The sequence below is a fragment of the Dromaius novaehollandiae genome, chromosome 1, assembly GCF_036370855.1.
Source record: "Dromaius novaehollandiae isolate bDroNov1 chromosome 1, bDroNov1.hap1, whole genome shotgun sequence".
Lineage (NCBI taxonomy): Eukaryota > Metazoa > Chordata > Aves > Casuariiformes > Dromaiidae > Dromaius > Dromaius novaehollandiae.
Genome location: NC_088098.1, coordinates 85072814 through 85083792, shown reverse-complemented (window position 1 = coordinate 85083792; position 10979 = coordinate 85072814). Strand labels below are relative to the sequence as shown.

Sequence of the window (10979 nt, the reverse complement as noted above, 5' to 3'; positions counted from 1 at the left end):
ATAAAAACCTTTCCTTTTCCTCCCAAACTGCTGCCCGGTCGCCTCCTCCTTTCCCCGCTGCTGCCTGGATCTGTCGTCCCTCCGCCTTCTCGCGCTCCTCAGGTGAGTTGTCTTCCCCCGCCCCGGAGGGTGCTTTACGTCCTTTCTCCCACTCACGCTTGCTGCCTCTACTTGTCTTCCCGCTCCCCGGCCAGCGCAGCCATCGGGCATCCCCTGCCAGCATTGTTTGCGTCGTCCCGCCGCTCCGCAGCTTGTTGTGGCGGGACCCCGCGAGGGGGGAGCTCCAAAGCCCAGCTGCAGCCGCGCTGGGTGCAGCCGCGGCTCCCCGGCAACTTTTTTCTCTCGCTGCTTTGGCGGTGGCGATGTTCAGTAAGAAACTGCTCTGCCTGCTCTCCCGGCCCAACCCCTTCTCCCACCCCTGAAGACTCGGGGGTGGGGATCAAGCGAGAGAGAGAGGCAGGCACATAGTAATAATCCTCATCTGCTCTTTTGGCAGAAAGTCCTGGAGCAGAAGGAGGATTTGAAGCCGGTCCCTGTTGCCTTTGCGGAACAACAGCCGCTCTCCGCTTGCCCAGGTCAGGACACGCTATTTCACACTCGCTTTCTCGCGGGGCAAAGGGAAGTGGGTGCCTGCTGGAGAAAAGGTAAAAGGAAGGGTTTGAAGCTGGTCATGTGCGACAGAAAAGGCACAAATGTACAAAGGAAGTGATCAGGAAATTCTCAATGGAGACTGCTGTCGGCTTCCCCCATTCCGTTTATGCGTTGGGACTTTGGGAACACGGCTGCTTGCTGTAGCAAGAGAAAACTGCTAGTAATTCTAATGGGGAAAAAGTAGATTTCTGTACCTTTTATGGAGATGTTTTGGGGGAGGGTGGAGAGGAGGATCACGACATTCTGTAATAAGGGTGTAATTTTTACTATAAATTCTGGAAGATGTTTGGGGGGGAAAAAACAAAAGCCTGTCCATGAGAAAGTGTGTGGGTTTTTTATATGGCATTTATGAAAAGACGAAATAATACTGTTTTCCTACATAAGTTATTCAGAAGTTAGAGCACTTGGAATTTGGTGGCATGCCTTGGGAAGAGATTTTTAAAAACGAAGCAAACAAAAAGCTTCCCCAACTTATCTTTTGCCTCATGTCGGTAATTCCACTTAAACAACTCCTTGTATGTGATGCTGAAGACGGTGCTTTTTAGTAGAACCGGGGGGGAGGAGTGTAACTCAAAAAGGCAAAAAAGGACTTTGGTAAAGTTCTTTATGATGTTGCATATGTAAAAAAGTAAAAAAACAATCTACCTTTGTTTTGCTTTCATTTAACCTGCAGTTGCACTTCTAACCTTAAGTACTCTCTGAGCACTCAAAAATAAATGACACAATACTTTTCAGACATGGGGATAGGTGGGAGAGAGGGAGAAAAAGAGATTTTTTTTTTCTTTCCTATTTCCTACCACTCAGGACAGATCGGCTTCCCCTAGACTTGATCCCACTGTGTACAGACTGAATAGAGCATTTATTCACCTGTCTGTCCGTCTGTGTAGGTGTTGGAGATTTTGCTGTTTCCGCCTCTACAGAAAGAAGTAGGCAGTAGGATAGAGCACAGAGCAAGGGAGAGGAGGGAGAGGGACAGAACAAGGGGCAAAACAAGGGTTAGGACCTGGTTAAAGGTGCTCTGCGATCAGCAGTAAAGGTAAAGACTTTTGGTCGTGATAGTTTTTTCTCACGACAGAGAAGAGCCTGGGCTGTGCTGTAGTGAATACAGAGGGGTTTCTTTATGAAAGCTGTTGGATACTGATGGACTCAGTGATTCTCTTTGGAAGTTTGGTTCAGTGAGCTTAAAGGCAGCCAGCCATGGGGTGCACAGTCACCTTACGAATTTTTTCAAAATCCTGGTCTGGACTTTTCAATCAAACTCAAGTGTGTGACAAGTCTGTTATCTTTGAACAGGAGTATCCGCTCATTGGTCATAGCCTCTCAGAGGTGATTTCTGGAGGAATCAGTGTGCATGAGAATTCCCGTTGATGATAGGTATTAGGAATTTCCCCACTCTCTTGGCTTCCTGGTACATCTTTTGGATTTTGAATTAATTTTACTGTCAGTTTTAAAGTATTTTAAGTTATTACTGTGTTATATGTTTTAGTGTTCATATATCATGGAAATTCTGTGAAAAACTGCATGAGTACAGTACTACCAAGCTCTGAAGAGAAGAAGGGCTCCATGGCACAGAATCTTGCCTGTGTTAAAAAAAAAAATCACAGTTGTTGTTTTTTCAGTCAGATGTTTGTTTTACAGAACTCGTATAGTGTAGAGTTTTGAGAAGGCTGTTGAAAAGTACAGAGTCTCCAGTAGTTCCTGCCTGACATTATCACTGTTTGGAATGATGCTATACTCGTCCTCGCAACTTTCCTTCCTTAGTAACATGTTTTGTTTTGTTTTGTTTTTTCTTTTTTTCAGACCATATCTTTGAGCTCTTTGTTCCATCACAACAGAGTTCAAGGGGTGGGTCAAAAAATATTTTAGACTGGTACTACTGAAGAAAGAAACTGTCCACACAGCCTCCAATTGTGCGTTTCTATACTGGTAGTGCTTAATTCCTTTGTCACTGGCATGGGTATTTGCACTGCCAGTTGTTGACCCAGGGAGCTCCCATGCCAGGGAGCTGATCCAGATGAAAAATAACCCTATCTTTTGGCGAGTTAGTTTTCAGCCACATCTGTTCCCCAGTCTGGTTAACCATATGGTCACATAAATGCTGCTGTGTGTGGATGATGAGGCACAATGACTAGAGTTGAGTGGTGGGGAAGATTGGGGCTGTTTCTCTTGGCAGTATTGTCATCTTATGCCAGCTCTTTGGGACCACTGTTCCTTGGACTAGGCCTGTAGTCAATTCTGTGGTAGTCACATGATTTTCTGTCTTACCTGCCACTGGACTGAATCTTACTTAGGAAAGCAACAATTCAGTGTTACCTTTTTGTATAGATCTATCATACCATCCCTATAGCTCAGATTTGTCCATTGCCCATTCTTTTTTTCTAAATACCACTGAGTGGATCTTCCATTAGTTATCATAGGCAGCTTTTCCAAAGCCCAGTGTCATCAGGAAATTTAGACATTTAGACTAATTTTTCATATTCTGCTGCAACAGTTTTTGCCTTGGTGCACTTCTTTGAAATGATTGTTTCTCTTTTTTTTGGCATTTGCACCTTCTAAGTTGTTACAGACTATTAAACAAAGTTTTTAATATTTTTCAACATCTGTCATTCCAGGCCTAATGATTGTTGTGATGCTCTTCTCTGAGCTCTCTTCAATTTGTCTATTGTCCTTCTGCAGAATGAGATGTGATATTCCACATGTTGGAGGTGATTCATATCTCTTTGTTGTGTGAAGTGATAGCTGAGTTACACCTGTCATTTTGTAGAAGTACTTGCTTTGCAAACTGCTCTCTCATTTGTTTAGCATTCTCACTCTGGCATGTTTTGAGCTCCTGCTTCTGACAGGGCTTTTTCTTCACTTGATTTATCTCTGGTTTTCTGCTGGTGTTTCTTCAATTTCTTGGCCTTACTTTTTCCACAGAGTCTTATTTTGGGATATTTTTCCTTCCTTGTCTTGTTTGTTTTTTGAGTTGTGTGAATCCCTTTGAATTGTCTCTGCGCATTGGTGTTTGTAAACTTCATTCTATATCATCTGCAAATTTCATTAACATGCCTGTTTCCAGTCTTTTAGATCATTAATTAATAAAACTGGACTAGCGCAGATCCCTGCAACAAACCTATAGACATCCCTGTGACTGTTGGTTACATGAGTATATATCATTATTCTCAGTTTTGAAGCCATTAGTTAGTTTACAGATCATATAAGCAATGCTATCCAAGCAATTTAAATTAATTTTCAGCTATGATTTCCTTAGAGAATAGTAAATGTAATTCTAAATGTCAACCTGTTACATCATCCACTGTATTCTTTTTATTTTCTAACTTCATAGTAATTCTATTCTCCTTTGAAAAGCAATCAAGTTTATCAAGATTTACATTAGCATTTATAAACTCGTGCTACTTATTGTTCATGATACACTGCCCTCTCTCTCCCCCAGTTTCTGCATTATGCTCATCACCATGTTAAATAAATACCTAACACGTTACTTTCTACAGCCATGATCTGGGAAAGAGCCTTACAAAAAATCAGTGATATGCCTGCATGGAGTTCATTACAAGATCAGAGACTATACAGTGAGAGAATTGGTGGTTTTTTGTTTTTTGGTTTTTTTTTTTTTCCTTTTTGTTTTGTTTTGTTCCTGCCCCTTGGGTCCTCCTTTTTCTGGAGATGATGCAGTCAGTCCTCTTTGTTTTTAACACCATATGAATTAGACATTTTCCTGATAGGGAGGGGCAGGTTTTCCAGTTCCTGGTGCCACTGGCTGAGTCATTGGCTCTGTTTTTCTGTTCCATTGTAGTTTTATAGTTACCTTGGTCATCTCTTAGAATATTATTGCCAATAGCTAGGTGTTTTACTTTGCTCTGTTTCTGAGACATGAGTGTGGGTGGCTTTCAGAGCCTGGATACAGGCCTTTGAAACTTCTACTTTGCTATTGCCAAAGAGAAAATAAATTACCATAGTCCTCAAAGTGCCTCCTTTCAAACAGTACGGTAACGATTAATGACAGATGTCCAGACAAAGTCTAATCTATTGTAACCAGAACTGCTGTGCTTTAACTGAAGGAAAAGTCAGGAGAGCATTGAGCAGGTGTTAACTGAGATAGGAAAGTGCAAAAGAAAGTATGATTTACTCATGTAAGTCCATCTTACCTGACCATACCTCTCTTGAACAGGTCCTTGAAATAAAACTCATTAATATCGGAGTAGCAGGATTTAGAGAGGTTCTCTTGAAAATCTTGTCAGCTTGTGGGGGGGGGGGAGGGGAGAGGTGTAAAATAAGTTTGCATAAGAGGACTTGCTCCTTACATACCACTTTTTACTTTATCTTTCTAATTAAAAAAAAAGTTCTTTCCCCTCCCCCATTCATGTGTGAAACATCTACACAAATAGAAGAAAATAACTGTGCAGGACAAAAAATAAAAATGACTGTATTGTATCCATCTAGTAAGCTAACTGAAAATCAAAGAAGAAACATCTTTTTCCAGTGTTTGTTTTTGGTCACAGCTTTTATTTGTAAGAACATGTTCTTAAAAATGTAGTCAAGTCTGTGTTGGCTGTGTCCCTTTAAGAATCTAGTTTTGCTTGGCTGGCTGCCCTTGTTCCCCTGTAGATTAATCCAGCAGAAGGTATATAACCTGCTGACCTTCCTGGGGAGAAGGGGCTGGAAGGGCAAAGAGATAAATTAGAAGGTTTCTGCTTTCCTGTAATGTCTAGGGGTAAGTTTAACTTGTGTTTTTCAATTTTTGCTTTTTCTTTTTAGTGCTTCCAGTTTGAGGGTTGGGGTCGTAGTTACAGGTGCTCGTGGTTTTTGCTTGCTTTCTGTGAAATCTGTATATAGCAGTTTGGAAATAAGAGTGTGTTTACTGCCACAATTCAAAGGGAAGGGTTCTGACCTCAAAATTACACTGGTCTGAGTTGAGGACAGCTCCACTGTCAAGTGGTGGGAGAACTGGCTAAAATGGCTGACATCTGCTTGTCTGCTAGAAAGATTCAGACTCTGTTATGGAAGAACAAATCTGCTGGCCTTTCCTGAGTGTCAGCCCTTACGAAAAGATCTTTTGAGCTTTTTGAGCTGTAAACAGTGAATGTTCGCTTGCTGCATATTCCAGATGGAGTGTGTGTACTCCAGTTCTGAGCTAAGGTGGGTTCTGAGTCCCTGGAGAACATACTGCTTGGTAGGCAGTAGTGAGTAGGGCTCATTTATGGAGCGTATATGTTTCATGGTTGTTCCTTACTTTTAGGCATTGTTTTATCAAAATTACCGAATGCTTTTTAGCTCCTGCTTAACTCCTACTACAGTCAGGACATATGCTTAGTTGGTTGACTGAATTGAAGTCCCATTTTATATATGCAGTCTGCCAGTGTGTGTGTGGTTTGCTTCTGTCTTGAGACTTTAGTAATGGGCCTTCTTAGCCCTGTCTGAACAGGGAGATGCACAGATTGTTCCACAGCACAGACTACCTGAAAGCACTACAAATGTGGAAATCTGGCTGCACTTGTGAGCCATGGTCAGTGCTTGTATCTATTCTGTGGAAAGACTGTTAGCCCAGGTTCAGCTGTTGCTTTTGTTGAAGGCTGGTTATTGTTTTGGAGCTGAATATTTTCACTGCTTTGGATGAGATTTGAGAGGGGATCAACATCTGTCTCCTGTCTGGATTCATATGAAATTCTGCCATTGGTGACATGGGAACCTAACTATGTCACAGTCATGAGTTTTTTAGGACATCTACCCTTGAGTTCTGGACAAGAGGATGAGAGGCATCATGAACAGAAGGCTGGAATGGGAAACGAGCACTTAATGCCCTCACATTTTGTAATATCCAAATTAAAAGTCCCTCAATTTTGGAATACTTGATAGACTCAAAAGATATGTGATTTCCAGAAAGTATTAAACTTTAATCCTAAGAAAACTGAGCCCCTTTGAAGTTAAAGCACCTGCAATTACAAATTGCTTTTAAAGGTCATCTTTTCTTGTCTCGAAATTCTTGACTGGATTTTACCCTCAGTCTGATTTTTGCTTCTTTGTGCTATAGTTTTTCATAGGTCCAGTGGGGGCTCTTTGAGTCTGACAGTGAGATTTTTTGGAGAACTGACTTTCAGTGGATTTAGGAGCAAGACTTTTTTAGGTTCCTGTTAAAAGTTCCCTATCCTTTAACACTAAGTTAAAGAATACTCTGGCAAAATGCTAAGCATGATTTATTTCTGCCTTAAATTTGATTCGGTAAGACACAAGTCATTTTAATCTGTCTCTACGCTTGCCTGTACTTGAAGAGTCAGTCATGCTTTAAGTGTGTTAGTGAACACTACTGATGATTCTGTGATAGAAAAGGAACATGATTATTGTACTTCTTCCTGGGTAATTTCTTCCTAACCAGCTCCATGCTTGTTGGGAATGTAACTGCTACTAGCACAAGTCTGGCTAACCTTCTGCACCCTACCACAACCTTCATCTGTTGGGAAAGCTATGGACACATGTCTTGGGATGTCAGGGAGAATGGGAACTCTGGGAACAACTCCCACATGGGAGATGACAGTGACTCCCCAGGAATTGCACTGTTCCTTTGAGGGTGGGGCCAGCCCAGTGTGTTGTTGGATCCCAGGGCAACCTGGCAGTGTCAGTCTCAGCTGCCCTTGCTGGCTCATTTTCTCTCCCAGTTGAGATGCAGATTGCCTGGCAATCATTTTGTCAGCACAGTCCCTGGCTGATGACCTTGTAATATAGCCCATACAGGAGAGCTATATGTGAGCTGTTTGTGGCTTACAATTAATCCCCAAATGGGCCACCCTGGACTAGTGTGAACAGAACCAGCCTCTCAGTGGGCATGTGCCTTTTTTTTCTTTTTTCTTTTTTCTTCCTCTTAGGGCAGCAAGACTTTGTGTTCTGTTTCATTTATCGCAAATGTAACTGAGTGGATGGTGTGCAAGGCCACACACAGTCTTATCTCATCACATCCTGTTTGACTGCATTATCCAGGGCTGTACTGATAGAAGTTCTCATCTCTCCTTGTTTTGATTTATATCACTGTGCTGGACACTACATCCTCTCTCTGTTTCAGCCAGAGCTTAACTACTGCAATAATTTAAGAGTGGTGTTTTGCTTTGCTCAGGAAGTCAGGTGCCTTTTGAACAGCAGCTGCTGCAGGCAGTTTCAGTGTACCAAGCAAACCAAGCCTGATCTTGTGCTAGGCAGTGTGATCAGCGTTCTGCTGGAGCCCAAGCACATGTCAGATGTGATCTGAGACTAGTAGTGCTCCTTCCTTTGTAAACTAGTCTTATTTAGTGCTTAGAAAGAGACAAAAATCTCAGAGCACAATCTGTAGATGTAGTGTAATGATTGCATCACCTTGCCTGATGCACATAGGGAAATCTCAGTTCTCCTTTCTTCCTTGCCTGGCCTTGTGCTGCTGCCTGTTAAAGAGTTTTTGCTTCACCTATGCAATGTAACACCTACTCTAACTGGTTTTACTCATAGGATTCAGCAGTAATTCTCTGGTATCCTGGTTGGACAGGGATATTCACATGGAACAGTCAGCATTGCACAGGGATTGCAGGAGGCCCAGGGCAAAAACTGAGATTGTAACCAGTCTCAACACTTGGATAAGTTGTTACAGAAGGAGTGGAGTCCTCTGAAAAGTATCAGTGAACTGTTCCTGCTTGTCTCCGACATCACTGGAGCTTCTGATAGAACCAGAGTGGCTCTGGCTTTAGACTGATTTAATGACTAGAGTACAGCTTCTGGGGAGCCTGAGTGACTGGTTGCCAGGTAATTACTGATGCATAGGTGCTTCCCCACCTTTGCCATTTCCAGTACTTTTTTTTTTTCTCTCTCTTGCAATCTGAGTTGTTCCCCCTTGGAGCTACTCATCTACTGATTGCGCTCATTCTTCTCTTTCAGAGGAATTGAGCCACTATTGTAGTGTCTCGTAGAATTTCCCTGCCTTCTTCCACTGGTAAGTTTCAGTACTGTGTGCCACTGTACCTTACTCAGTAGCTTTCCTCATGTTCCAAACTGTTAGTTTTCTAAAACCAAATCTCCTTGTATTACTACACTACATTGTGTAAGCACACTTGTTAGTATATTCTGCATGGAAGTAACTGGTTCTTGCTGTTTCCAGGTTTTCTTATTGCTGTAAACTACATCTCTGAAGCTATAGTTTGTGCAGTAGGACATTTCTTCTGGCTGGATTCATTCTTTTTTGAAGTTATCTACTTGACTGCATCTGTTGGTGATCAGACATGAAAATGCTGTGGTTCAGATCATTGTAGTAGCAGTATTTGGCTCATGTTACCAAGGCAGTGTCAGAGTCGTGCATTTTTATTTGCATTACAATAACACGAAGAAATACCTGTAATGAGAAGCAGTCCCTGCCCCAAGAGCTTGCAATTCCGTTAAATGAGGCAAAGGATGAGGTGAGGAAGGGAGGTCCACAGTAAAGTGAAGTGACTTGCTCAGAGTGAAGCCTGCTCAGAACCAAGAATAGAACCATGTTGTCAGACTCCCCAAGGCCGTACTGGCAAGCATTCCTGCCCGAGAGGAGTAAATAGGGTGTAGTACACTTTGCTTAGTGTATCATGCTTGATACTGATTCCAGGAGGGAAAGGGGGTGGACATGGTGGGGAGGAGTCTTTTGGACAGAGTAGTTCTAAGAAAACTGAACAACTGGAGACAGCTGGCTACAATTTTTCAGATTCTCAGGTAAGTATGATTTTGTGTCGAGCAGCTGCCACAAACACTTAGGAGGGAGCTGTTACCAACAGCAGTAAGTGTGGGACTGATATTAGAAAGCAGATGTGTCAGACTGTAGAGGCTATTAAAGATGCACTCCCTGTCAATGAGTCCTCTGCTGAAGGGCTCTTGGCAGCTGTCTAGCCCTGCAGGATCTCTGCATCTCAATGAGATGCCATGTGTGAGAGGAAAGAGAGCTAGCATTGAAATTATCAGTACTAGAACAATTAAACCGAAGCTGCTGGAGCTGAAAGATTTTTGTGCTGTTCTCCATGGTTTTCCTTTCCTCTGACCCAAAAGGCTGCCTCTGTGCATGTTTCGAATTAGAGATGGGCCATGGCAGAAAGAAGTACGAGGGCCAAGAATGTTTGAACAGAGGGAAATGTAACAAGGAAGTAGAGATGTTATGGTGATGAGGTGGAGGTGTTGTGAGGGGCAAGTGTCTTTGATTCTTGTAGAGAGGGCATGACTGGAGTCCACAAAGAAAGACAGTTAATCATCTCTCAGCAAAATAATAAATGGGATCAGAATAAGAGTCATTGTAAGGTACAAGACCAGAAATGCAAGAGCTAAGAAAAGGAGTGGAAGGTTAAAACTGAGGGAATCTAAAGAGGAAATCTAGCCTGGAAGCTCTAGCAAAGTTTGCCATTATGAGAGAGGATCAGCAGAGTCAGAGGTTGTTGTCCAAAAGAACTGTGGCTAGCCAAGGCATACAGATTTGGGCCAGCCTGCCCGGGAAGAGGAATGTCTGTTTAGTGAGAAACTCCCTTTCAGAATCAGATTCCTCACACATCAGAAGACGACTTTGTGGTTACAGACTCTGCCACAAAGCAGAAATTAAAAAAAAAAGTTTACAAGTACTAAAATACCTTATGATACTAGAACACTCAATAAAACAAAACACCATTAAAGTTACTGTATGTATATAGTTATTATTGAATGGGAAGATAGAAGCAAATTGAAAGCTAGATGCTAAAAAGCAAAGTAGTTAGACATTAATGAATATTATTTAAACCTTTGCTATTGACAGTATATTCAACATAAATGTTCTAATTCTGACCAGACTCCTTTTCTGATGGAAAGTGATTCCACTGACAGTTTTTTGTCTTGCCATACTACTAAACCCTTTTATTGTAGAGTTTGGTGCCCAGCTTTTCTATAGTGGGCTTTGCTTGGTTTAATAAATGGCTACTTTGGCCAGTTCAAAGTTCTGTTCAGCTGTCTAGGACACTGAAGGCCTGAAGTGTTCAGCTGAAGAGAGCTACAGACCCAGGTAGCATCTGTCCAAATTTAGCCATACTAGTGTTTCTTATCTCTGAGCTGAGTGGTATTGCACATGGAGCATACTATTTGAGCAAAATTATTTAAGAAAACTGCACAGGCCCTTTAAGTTCTTAACATGAAGCAGTCCCTTAAAGCCCGTAGCACCTTACTGAATGAGAGATTTTCATGGTTTCAGTCTGTGGCCTTTCTTCTTAAGCTGTCCGAAAGAAGCCCAATTAGTATTAGTGTACTAGTGATTTTTTGATATTTCAGACAGAAATGGTCAAACCTTCTGCTTAATTTTACAATCCACCTGATTCCACTTCCCTCACCATCAGTCA

The 10979-nt window shown here is 42.1% G+C and overlaps 1 protein-coding gene and 1 long non-coding RNA gene across 5 annotated transcripts in view; one reads left to right on the top strand and one right to left on the bottom strand.

Moving 5' to 3' along the window:
• The window catches only part of LOC135329544 (uncharacterized), a 29219-nt gene extending 28693 nt beyond the window's left edge, over positions 1-526 (bottom strand). Inside the window, exon 1 of the long non-coding RNA XR_010391020.1 lies at positions 157-526. This is a non-coding gene — a long non-coding RNA (uncharacterized LOC135329544). The remainder of the gene's footprint in view (positions 1-156) is intronic.
• TEAD4 (TEA domain transcription factor 4) overlaps positions 47-10979 on the top strand; it is a 58647-nt gene continuing 47714 nt past the window's right edge. For 3 of the 4 annotated variants that reach the window (XM_064518097.1, XM_064518093.1, XM_026112645.2), the window contains exons 1-2: positions 497-575; positions 8545-8599. The gene's annotated coding sequence lies outside the window, so the exon portion shown is untranslated. Of the gene's footprint in view, positions 103-496; positions 576-8544; positions 8600-10979 lie in introns of those variants that run through there. The other variant, XM_064518084.1, reaches the window with a different exon arrangement.